At 36.0% G+C, this 12,815-nt stretch overlaps 1 non-coding gene across 1 annotated transcript; it reads right to left on the bottom strand.

Annotated features, from left to right (window-relative positions):
• Nucleotides 1-11,992: 11,992 nt before the first annotated feature.
• trnag-ccc (transfer RNA glycine (anticodon CCC)) lies at nucleotides 11,993-12,063 on the bottom strand. Its single transcript has one exon. It is a non-coding gene; the product is annotated as a tRNA-Gly (tRNA).
• Between the last annotated feature and the right edge of the window lie 752 nt (nucleotides 12,064-12,815).

Genomic DNA, 12,815 nt, shown 5'->3' with positions numbered 1-12,815 from the left:
TGTTTCCGAAAGCACTCCAAAAGGATACAATTTGGATGTCTTGCTTATTAAATGCACTTTACTAAACAAATACATGGTTAATAGAGGCTCTAAGACCTGAGATGGAAGTGTCAGACAAGGTAGTCGAGTTGGGAAACACTGTCGGGTTTCTCCATTTTGCTTTCTTCTGCCCCATAAGCATATTTTATCTATTGAACTAGAATCCTTTGCAAACTCATAACTTTCAAGTAAAAACCCCAAAGCTGCACAGCACAGAGGTATTTATTGTATGCATGTGGACAGTAGAGTCTCTCTGCAGAATGAAAGGAGCAGCTTGCGGGGGTCTCAGCAGGGAATGACGCCGAGACTGCCGTAAAAGCTGTCTGTGGAGACGAATACAATTGTGAAGAAGCGTTATTTATAACGCAGAGACATTCAGTATAGTCATCCATCCCACTCATTCTCTTGCATTACTCCGCATTTCTCTCTCACACACACACTCTCTCTCCATCTCACATTCAGATGCTCCTCCTCTGTTCCCCGCAGTCACTGAAGTTCCTTTTCTTCGCAGGAGCTCATTGAGAAACTCACGTCAGTCAAACGGCCCCCGTTCATTCAGAGAGAACCCTGATCAATCAAACAGAAAAACTATCACACTTTCAACTGTTCTACAAGAAGAACCCACTCTGAACATATAAAATGAGTTCAAATTCATTTTAAAATCCTTCAAATCTGTTGCTAAAACAGACTAGAAACTGACATGCCCTGTCCGTCTGATTTCCAGCAGGTTAATCTGTCAAATACGCTGGCTGTCATTTTAGAGCTATCAATTCAGAGACGTCGACAGTTCAATAGGGGGTAAAATGGCCCTCTCCTCTGGGATGTGCATGGGCATTATCGCATTGCTGTGTGCGTGTTTCGCGGCAGCGACGAATAAGCGCGTGTTATTGCCGTCCGCCGTCCCAAGTGCTCCATAAACGGATTAGCGCAGGGGCGTGGAGAGCGGAGCCCGCGCGCCACAGGCCAGGCGGCCCTCAGAACAGAGAAGCGCCACAGCCGCCCATCCTGACTTTAATTGACATCTGACCGCTTCTGCCGGATTGGCCTGGGGGACAAAACATCAAAAGTGATATGATTGCAATTATTAGAAATTTCCCACGTGAGATTCATGCCAGATCGATCTATCTATCTATCTATCTATCTATCTATCTATCTATCTATCTATCTATCTATCTATCTATCTATCTAAAACCACATAAACATCTATAATAAACATTCTTAACTCCATATTCCTATGAAAATCTTTTTTTTTTTTTTTTGGATTTTTGGATTATATTTTTTATTATGTATTTTATTTATTATTTAAACGTTACAACAACATGATAGCGTTGATTTAGACATTGAGTTAACAGTATGCATTCATTTGTACAATAAACAATAAATTGAAAAACACCATCAAATGATTCCAATCTTTGTTGTTTTTTACATTTTCTAAAACAAATTGAGCCTCGGCAGCAGCAGCAGCAATAACAATTATTATAAATCAAAGAACACTTACTTTTTCCTCAGTAGACCACTAATTCAAAGCAAAATTGTATATTTCTCTAATTCTACAACTAAGTTTAAGGGTGAACACATCTTAAAAGCGAAAACGTCACATCTGTTATTTAATATGCATTGAATACACGCACAAATCTAGAAGTGATAACGTGAAGGTGCTACCTAATAAAGAATTTCAAAAACTGAAATAATTTCTAAGTGACTGGAAACCATCAAACTATTTCACTGATGTAGCCTAAAGAAGTTTTAAATCATAATCATGATTTGAATAAAAAAACAGCTCCTTTAAAATTTACCATATACTCTTAAAAATAAAGGTGCTTCACGATGCCATAGAAGAACCTTTTTGTCTAAATGGTTACGGAAAGAATTATTTGACATCTGAAGAATCTTTCTGTTTCACATAATGTTATTTGTGGCGAAAGAAGGTTCTTCAAGTTACATAAAGGTAAGACAGTGATGGTTCTTTAATTTAAGAACTTTTGACTGAATGTTTTTTTTTTTTTTTTTTGTGGAACCAAATGTGCTTCTTAATTCTTTGACATCGCTTGAAGAACCTTTTGAACCACATTTATTTTTAAGAGTGTAAAGCATATTGTCGGATTCCTGAAAAAACAGTGTTGCCTGTTTGTATTAATAATACAACCTGCTTTGCGTAATGATCCCAGCGTGTGCTGAAAAAAAGAAGTATTTGTGGCTGTTTTAAGAGAGGGGGGTGATGCATCTTATAGCACTGGCACAATAAACTTTAATTAATTCATTGCATTACATATCTCAGAAACCCCTGCTATATGAACAAATGTTTCGGGCGAACATGAGCTCTTTTCCCTCGCTTACAGTGCAATAAACACTATAATAATGTTTTCAGATTGAAGAATGTCTATTACTCACAACAGGCTCGTGGTAACTCGATATGGTCATAAAGTGAGTGGGGATATATGCGGAATGAGGGGAGACTCAGTTTGATTAACTTTAAAGGGATACTGGATATCCGTGTCAAATCAATTTCGGAGTGAAAGATCCAAGTCAGAAATTTTCTACATCGGTGGAAGAAAAGACATCATAAATAAAGAGGCAAACGCCACACTGGAGAAATGTAAGCGCCCCTGGTTTAGTTTAGACTCTAAAACCAAATAACCCTGGGATGTGTTCCAGAACTCTGGGGAAAAAATGCCATTATGATTAAACTCAAGAACAATGTTTTAGCTCTGAGGAAAGACTGCGAAACAGATTTAAACAGAAGCGAAGTGACTGAAGATATGGTTTGATGGTCACTCTCAGCAGTAGGTCGTTTTTACTCATAATTTACAATTTTATAATTTATAAACCCTTTTCTCATTTTCAAACTTCACATGTAAAGGGCCTCTTTGCTCCAACCTGGATAGGGGTCACACTCGAATATATTTGTAAAATTGAAGCCTACACTGATGCATTATATTTAAAAAAATCTGCCCACTAAAACTAAAGTTATATTAAACAAAGGTGGTGCAAATTAAAAGTTAGTTGTACTCTTTTCATTGCAACTTTTTGAAAAACATCATAATTATATTAAACGGATAAAAGATAAGAGGTGTACAGTCACAATGATACAGCAGGCGGGTGAACATGACACAGTGCGACACTAATCCAAAACTTTCTTACATTTTTATTTAATTATTATTGAGAGACAGGGAAAATTCGATCTTTTATTTAAATGCAATTTATATATATATATATATATATATATATATATATATATATATATATATATATATATATATATATACATCGCTAGGTAACATTTTAATATAAAATATAATATTAGTTAAATATTAACTACATCTAAATCTTCAAAAGTCAGCTTGTAGGGGTTCCTAACAAATCTTTTTTGCGTGTGTGTGTGACATGAAATAACAAACAGTTTATGGAAACAGCGCGAACTATGTATTTAACTCATGTAAAACCTCCCACCTCAATGTCTAATGCTTAAGTAAATATTTACAGCTCGAGCTGCTGTGGGAAACACATCGTTCTTACAGTAAAGTGACAAACTACTCAATAATACTTCTCTTCACAATGGAGTCTTGCTGTTGTGATGACTTTATTTACTTCCCAGGCTCATTAGAATAACTATAAAGGGATGGCTGTTAGCAGTTTCCTTCTCATGTTAAACGCGTTTAGAGTTCAGCTCACAGCAATACTTACAAGTACAGCCAACCATTTTGAGATGAGATACCGGTAGGTTGGTTTGTTTGTCTGTTTGTATGACTTATTATTCATTTATTCAGGCATTTATTTATTAATGTTATTTTAGAGAGGGAAAATTATCACTGAAGAATTTGTTTTAAAAGAAAACCAGAAAAAGTCATTAATTAAAATAATAATAGTAATAATAATAATAGCTAATAATAATAATAGTGTTAATGTTTAATTAAAGTGTATTATTATTATTATTATTATTACTCTTTGTGGGCCTATTAACTTACTTCTGACAGATGAAAATGCCAACTATCCCACCTTTAACCCTCATCAGTATTTGCTAATGAGTTTAACAGTCTCGACTAATGTCACACTGAGCCACTGTAAACCGTGAAGTGTTTGATGGTACTAATTAAATGGTGGCAATGAATGTAGTTAACTCAAGGCAATACAGTAGTGCTGGGATTCAAAGAAAATTAAGAGTTTTGCATGACACAGGGTAAATAAAGTGACCCAGTAAGAGGCAGAGTGCCTTTGGAAATGAAGCGTTTGTAGTGAGGTAATGTCTTCACATGATGGCAGGGGGACAGGGAGTTTATTGCCCCCGCGGTGAACCTTGGCCCTGGGGCCAGTGCTCCGGTATTATCTCTCTCAGGTGATCACGGCAACCAGTAGCGCTTCTCTCAGCAGGTGGTAAGCCTGAGAGATATGAAGATTCAAGCGCTATTAAAGACTCTTAAAGTTTAATATACTTTTGTCCACCAGAGGGCGCATGAAACAAATAAGAATCAGTGGCCAAAAAAATAAAAATAAAGCATTCCTCTGTATAGATGTCAGTGTAGTCAGTCAGTGACAAAATATCAAGAGGAATTATGCTCACTAAGGCTGCATTCATTTGTGTATTTTCATTGTGTTGAACTCTGGTTCTAATGCAATGACATCTCTGGCTATATAATGTAATTATATGCCATAGCAGGCTTATACTTTCTTTTCTTTAGTTCTTCATAATATTCTCTCGACAAACAAATTCGTCACCAACAAAGAATGAAAAGTTGAACCACCCAACACTTACCTAAGATGAACAGAACAGAACTGACGACTCATGCTGTCACCTTAATACACACACAAATGCAAGTTTTTAAGAAGAAAAAGAAGAGCACTGAAACTAGCTCGTTATAATTATTTATTTATTGCATGCATGCAGCAGCTATGTTAAGGTTAGCTGTAGTGTTTTGGGATCTGTGAGTGGGAATAATTAGTGACCTGTGTGTGATTTCAGCACTTCTGCTTTTCGGACAGCTCCTGCGCGCTCAACACGGGAGATTCACACCTCTGCACGTGACCGCGAGATACTTCTCTGCCTGTCCTTTCATTTAATCAGAATACAGGATAGTCTTAAAAGTTCAAAAGATGTAATATAATCACGGTACATTTATACGGAATTATATAACAGTAACAATTTAATGAACTACTACATCATAACGGCTGTCATACTCGCAAGCGGTTTTTTCTACAACTGTCCTCGTTAACAGCACATACAAAGTCAACATCGCCACCTTGAGGTGTAAAATTTTTTAGCAATGTTCATGCTTCACAAATTGTCAAGTAGGACCAAGACCTTAATAATAAAAGTAAAATGAAATCAAATATTAAATAAAACTATAAAATGAAATGTAATAAATGTTATTTACTTCTGTCATACAAAGCTGAATTTTCAGCATCATTAGTGCAGTCTTCAGTGTCACAAGATCCTTCAGACATTATACAGTATAATATGACGCTCATGAAACATTTCTTATTATTATCAATATTGAAAACAGTAATGCTGCTTAATATTTTTGTGTGAACAGTGATGCATTCTTTCCCCAAAATGTGTTTGATGAATAGAGAGATATAAAGAACTTCTCTTTTTGTAACAATGTAAATGTCTTGATTGTCACTTTATTTTCCTCAGTTTAATACGTTGTTCCTGATTTAAACTTTGATGTATTGATTGACTAAAAATATCTACTAAAATTAAGCGGAATCTAAATCTTGATAAGAGCCATATACATTTTTTCAATAAAATAATAATATATATATATATATATATATCAGCTTTTCCCCTACTTGTATAACCTATTGTTTGTGTGTGAAAGTGTGTTATCTGTTCATTTCAGTGTAACTGGCCAATAAAACTTCATGCTAAGTCTTAATTTAATTTCCAAATGACACCACAAAGAAAAAAAAAAAAGGTCTTTTCCAGACCAAAATATTCCACTCAACATTCCACTCAATTGCACAAAGGACCAAACACATCCGTTTAGTACCTTAATGTCTGTATCATATTAGATTGTGAATCTCAGTGTCCTGTGTTTTACCTCTGCAACGCTCCTTCATGAGGGCAAAGAAAGGCGTTGTTGGAGACTATCTGTGTTTTATTGAGAGCCTCGGACTGGGATGATCTCTCACTGCAAACACACATCCAGCTAAACAATGCTTGTCTTTCCACATCTAGATATATTGCGGAAATACAATTAATTGTAAACTGAACTGAGGTTACTGTGCCATACATCTCCATATGCCAGAGGTTAACATACGATTTTCATCCTGAAACTGCAGCTTAAACATTATACAGAATAAAATGCATGACCAGTTTGTGTTCTTCTGCCAGTAATCATCAAATTTGATATACATATTACAAAATAAAGGAGTTAATCTATGCGGTCTTTATTGCACATTCTGTCAGATGGTGGTTTTCTTACACACACACACAGAGAGAGAGAGAGAGAGAGAGAGAGAGTCCATTAAGAAGCTACTGAGGTCCTCACAAGATCAATGACAGGATAGAAGTTCCTGTCATTATCACAAGTTGTGGTGTGTTTTTCAAATGTCGAATGGATTATATTGATTTAAGCTCAAGTTTTGCATGGGGATTTACAGCACTTAGTTTTTAGTGATAATGCATGCACATTATTTCTGTATCAGCCATCATAAAGGGATAGTTCACCCAAAAATGTAAATTACTCAGTCTTGTGTCTTTCCAAACCTGTATGACTTTCTTTTTTCCGCAGAACACAAAAGAAGATATTTTGTAAAATGTTGGAAAACACATAGTTTTGGTTCCCATTTTGAAGAAAGTTGGTAACCAAACAGTTTTGGGTCCCATTGAATTCCAATGTACAGACAAAAAATTGGAAAGTCAATGGAAAATTTAACTATTTTATGTTCATCCAAGAAAAAAAAAATATGACTGGAATGATATAAGGGTGAGTAATGACAGAATTTTACTTTTGTGTGAACTCTTTAAGAACAGCATGTGCTTGATAGGGAAATACACAAGATGACAAAAAGAGGTTTCCTTTGTACTGTACACCTCAAAAAGTACAAAAATGTTAAAGCAAGTAGTCACTTATCAGAAGCTTTTCTTCAAAGCAGATCAGTAATATATAGACACAATCCCCATGGAGCAAACTGAGGTTAATTGCCTTGCTCAAAGGCACAGTGTTGATGGCCCGTGACCAGCAACCATTCTGCTACAAGACCTGAGTGTCATCTGCAATGCCACAACATCTGTTTCATAATGGCATATTCTGAAAATGGTTGTTTTTATCACATGGCAAACAAAAACTGATAACAGCTTATGTGTGTTTCTATCACGTCAGGCAAAATACAGTGCATTAGAAGTCTGGACATAGTGTGAAATTCCACACCATCAGCTTTAACATGCAAAGACACAAAACTTCAGGTGAAGGATTTGATGAGAAAAATGTGCTTCAAACTAAAACTAATTTCTAAAGGGAGAAAGACATGAATAAAAGAGGTTTTTACTTTGTTATTAGCAAATTAGTAATTCATTCAACTGGACTGTTTTATTTTAACAGATGACAATTAATATGCATACTTAAAAGTTATTACATACTTTAAACGTTTAGGGTCAGTAAGTTTGTGTGTGTGTGTGTGTGTGTGTGTGTGTTTAAGCAATTCTAAATTGTATTTACTAAGGTTATTTTAACTTGAAGTCTCAAAAGCCACAGCAAAGGCTTTTATAATGTTAATAAAAATGTTTCTTGAGCAGCAAATCACCATATCAGAATGATTTCTGAAGGATCATGTGACACTGAAGACTGGAGCAATGATGCTGAAAATACAGCTTTGTATCACAGGAATACATTTTAAAATATATATATATTAAAAAAAAACTTTTTTTAATTGTAATAATATTTCACAACATTACTGTTTTTTGTTGAAATTAATGTAGCCTTAGTGAGCATTTAAGAAACAGTAATGTATTAATCAAAAAGCATCTTTATGTATATTCCCTGGGAATCAAACCTATAAGCCTGGTGTTGGTACTAGTTGATCTGTACTGTAAGCTACATTGTTAGTGTCCTTTTAAATACATAAGCAAATGTCTATACATGTATAAACAGAAAGCAGAAAGAGCATAAAAGAGAAGCTGTTTGGTCCAGCACAGATCACTGAATCAATAAAAAAATATGCTATTCTCACGTATGTGCTAAACTAAACAAAACCATAAAACTCTTAGTAATGCCTCTGAATCTTTCACAAAATCTAATGATCAACGTGTCATTAAACAGGAGTTTAATCAAACAAAGTGTGCTCCTTATGTGTAGACTTATGTGTAGAAGGTCATCACAAACGCCAACACAAGCCATATCAGTTTTGAGATCATGTTGGTTGACCACAGTGGACGCTCTCTCCTGGACGGCCCTCTTTTTGTGTTAATAGCCTGCCCGCCGCAGCCCTGAAAGAGATGCCAGAACAAAGCAGGTATTTGTTTCAAGGCAGTGTTGTTTTAGGAAGAGACTTAGAGGTCTCTAGTTAAAGTCACCCCCTTTTTAGATCACGCAGAATCCTCCTCTCTCCTCGGCTCGGCCTGGCCATGAATACAGCCACTTCAGTGCCCTCGGAACAAAAGGGCAGGAAGAATGCTGGCGACTGGGAGAGCGGCGAACCCACTGGGAGGGATGGACACCATGCTGGCTCAGACTGGGAGGAGGGAGTCTGTTTCAGCCAGTCTGCCAGGGTTAGAGTTAAAGATTACCTTTGAAATCTGCACCCCTCCTCTCTCCCTATAACTCTGCTCCTCTCTCGCGCCTTCGCTCACACCTGCGGGCAGGCATGGAGAGCGCTTAGATGAGTCCCGGAGAAGATCCTCTTTGATGACAGAGAAGGATCTTTTTGTTCTCTAATCCTTCTCTGCTCTTAAACATTTTAAGCCCAACTGGGCCTCAAAGAGAGGCTGTGCTGAAGCTCGGGGTCTCAATGGAGGCATTCTTCCCCACCCGCGCTTGTCCCGAACACAGAGGAATCTGCCCTTGTGCGTCTCAAACCGCTTGTTCAATTACAAAGTTCAGAGTTCCTCACAAGTTGGAAGTCAGTACGCTTGACTTTCACTGCAGGCTTCTCCAACAATAAAGAATGTTTTATTAAGGCAAAACACCACAGGTGAACAGACTGAAATTTGAATAGATATCACCTCACCCCCCTTATTGATTAATCATATTACATTAAGAAAATTGTTCTGTTTCACGAGTTTTCTCAAATGTTTAATACGCAAATGAAGCGTTGTCTTATTAAATATGCACACATTTGCATACAGAAATGTACACCCTAGCATCATGATGGCAGGCTTTACATATATCACAGCTCATACTGTATCTCTTCAAAAATTTCAAAAAATCTAGCCATTTGCATGATCACCTGAATAAAGCTTGTAGATGAATTTCTAAGTGTTAGGATTAGAATGGGATTCTGCCGTGGACAAGCTTACACAATCTTACCAGTGTGAACCAACCTCCAGGCTGCTGGTGGAGAACAGAAGGTTTGTTCCCTTGTGTCGTCCAGCCAGTAATAAGCAAATCTGACACACATGACATGACAAAAAAGATGAAAGAGTTTTCAAAAAGATTTCATCTGCCCTCTAGCATCACACACACTGACCGTCTCACACGATGACCTCAAAGAGAACTCAGAGAAAGATGATGAACTAAATGTGTTGCACTCATATACACTGACTTTTGAAAGTTTGGGGCCACAAAGACTTTGTACGCTTTTTTAAAAGAAGTATCTTCAGAGAATTTGATCAAAAATATAGTAAAACAGTAATATTGAGAAATATTATTACAATTTAAAATAACTGTTTTTTATTGTAATATATTTTAAAATGTAATGTGTTGCTGTGATGCAAAGCTGAATTTTCAGCATCATTATTCCAGTCTTCAATGTCACATGATCCTTCAGATACTTCATTTTGATTTACTTCTCAAGAAACATTTCTGATTATCAATGTTGAGAACAGTTGTACATTTAACATTTTAAATGTACAATACTAATATTTAATGTACTTAATTGAACTTTTTTTTCACACACACAAAACTGACCCAAACTATTAAACTGTAGAATCACATATGACATTTAAAATTACTGTACTGAAGTTTTTTTTTTTTTTTTACTTTTTACAGCCTCATAAATATCCTGAGGCATCCTAGTGGGCATCATTTACAATCATACTAAGCTGACAATCATATGGAGCCACAGGCAGACACAAAAATGTACAAATCTGAAAGGTCACCTACATGTGTTCAAGTTTGAGTGTGTGTAAACAGACACCACTGAACATACGGAAAGAGCACTGAAGGTTAAGTGGCCATGAGAGGTGAAGTGGCTCAGAACAAACACACACACACACACACACACACACCTAGTAGTATGTCCTCCCATAGTCGTCTGTTGTTCTTAAATGAAACAAATCATCTATAACACCTACCTCTCTCTCTATAGTCTTGAGTTTGTGCTTTCACTACTCATACTGTTGCTAAATTGTTTAAATATTTAATTGAATCCAATAGTAAAGCTGGACACTAGTGCATATAAGGATATAAATATCAACAGCATAAAAAGCCACATCACATCTCACACAACATACGTTTTCTGCTCCTCTTATTCACAAAGCAAATACTTTTTCTGATCTTATGTGGATTCTGATAATTAAATAATCTAACTACACTGTGTGTTTGTTTTTTCGCATCTAACTCGCAAGGACAAATGAACAGAAAGACATGTTTTCCCGCCATCATTTTGCTTTTTTTATCTCCTCATATTGAATTCAGACTGCAAACGCACTTGCAGGAGTAAAATATACACGTTTTATGGCCTTTCCACAGAAAGTGACATAGTGTCACCGGTGAAGTAAACATATGTCTTTATAATGGCATATAGCTCCCAGTTGTATTACAATATGCAGTATTTATAAATAAATCTAAACATACCTTTGGTTCGGGGATCATGTGCAGCAGGTGCATTTCCTAATTACATGACCATAAAGAGAGCGACCTCTGCTGGCCTCAATCCTTACATCCTACAGCAGCGAGGCCTTGCATCTAAAGACATGTCCAAATGATGGTGCTGTGTGCCACCTAATATGAAGACAAGACATCATATTACTTCTGTATACGTTACCAAAAATAAAAACAAATATATAAAAAAAACTATTTCACATTTTACAGTCAGCGGTGATCCTTGGCATAATTATAAGAGTGTGGGGAATATATATATATATATATATATATTGTGGGGACCAAACGTAAAAAGTTGTGATTTAAAATCCTTTTTAAACCTAGAATAAAAACAAAATATGTTTTATAATTTTAAGACTGAAAAAGAAATAGAAAAAAACTTCGGGACCCCATTGTACAAGTGTTTACTGTGCATTGTGTCAATATTTTTATTTGTAATTAATTTATATTTTTTATTTTACATTTCTTTTTTAATTCAGTGTATGTTGCATGGTTTTGGTTTGTTTGTTTCTGACAGCCAGAGCACCTTATAATTCCACACACCATTTAATAAGTGTATAAATTATATGCATGTCAACTGTCAACAGTATTGTCGTTTGTTTGTTTTTGCATATTTAAAAAAAAAAAAGTTGAACTTTGACTATAATTCTGATTCTGCATGAACATTTAGTAACTGATGTGAAATATTCTTTATTGACATGACATATTTTTTGGTGTAATGTACTAGAGGCTACTCCCATCTAAAACCAACTAAAATTAAAAAATTAAAATTATTATGAAGGTTTTATGACTTTCAGGTAATCAAGACATGGTATCATGGGGGTTGTATTATAAATTAATTTAATTAATTTCATGCATCACAGCCGGTTTGCGTTAATGCAATCCACATATAAACTACTGAGCAGAATTGTTTTTTAATTTTTTGTTATATAATTTCCTATGTAATTTGTCAATTGCTCTATTTTAAAAAGCAGTGCGCCGCCCGGGAATCGAACCCGGGTCGCAAGAATGGGAATCTTGCATTATACCACTACACCAGCGGCGCCTGTATAACAAACTGGGAGAAATCACATCCTTCCCAAGTTACCTGAAATCACATCCTTCCATTCAAATTTTAACACCTTTGTAATATTATTTAGACTACATTTTCAGTTTACATGAGGGAATATTTGAACCTCATATTCACAGAACCGAAGAATAGGAATCGGCTTTAGCGACATCGCTTTTATGAATGACTCATTCTTCTAAACCAGATATTTTCAATCGTGGATCGAACCGATACACAAATCCAGTCTGGAAAATGTGTCAGCCCCTAGTGAACAACTCACTGATTCATTAAACTTTCGGCCACGTCCGGTGAGAAGAAAACGATATATTATGCACCCATGAAATATAAATACATTTTAGTAGTAAAACGTTTTTAGAGCACGCCACGCTAGGGTGTCAGTTATCGTGGTGATGTAACGAATATCTGAATCGCTTTTTTGAACCAGTTCTTTGAAATGAACTGTTCGAAAGAATAAACTCGCGAAATGACTCGAACTTCTCCTGCCAGCTGTTCGGGGCGCTGCAGCGCTGCTCTCATCGAGTCAACAAAAGAACCAATGACGCTGTCCATTCTTACACATCACCATTTCCCTCTACCGCTACAATTTGCTTCACAGGGTCTCAGTGGTCCGAAAAATATAAATACATAAAACAAATATCAGTGTAATTTTATAAAAATCTAATAAATCAGCCAAATCGATATTGACCGATGGTAACCCAGGTGTGATGTCACGCCAGCATTCAACACGC

Source organism: Carassius auratus, chromosome 2 (assembly GCF_003368295.1).
Source record: "Carassius auratus strain Wakin chromosome 2, ASM336829v1, whole genome shotgun sequence".
Classification (NCBI taxonomy): domain Eukaryota; kingdom Metazoa; phylum Chordata; class Actinopteri; order Cypriniformes; family Cyprinidae; genus Carassius; species Carassius auratus.
This window is presented reverse-complemented; position numbering and strand designations above follow the sequence as displayed.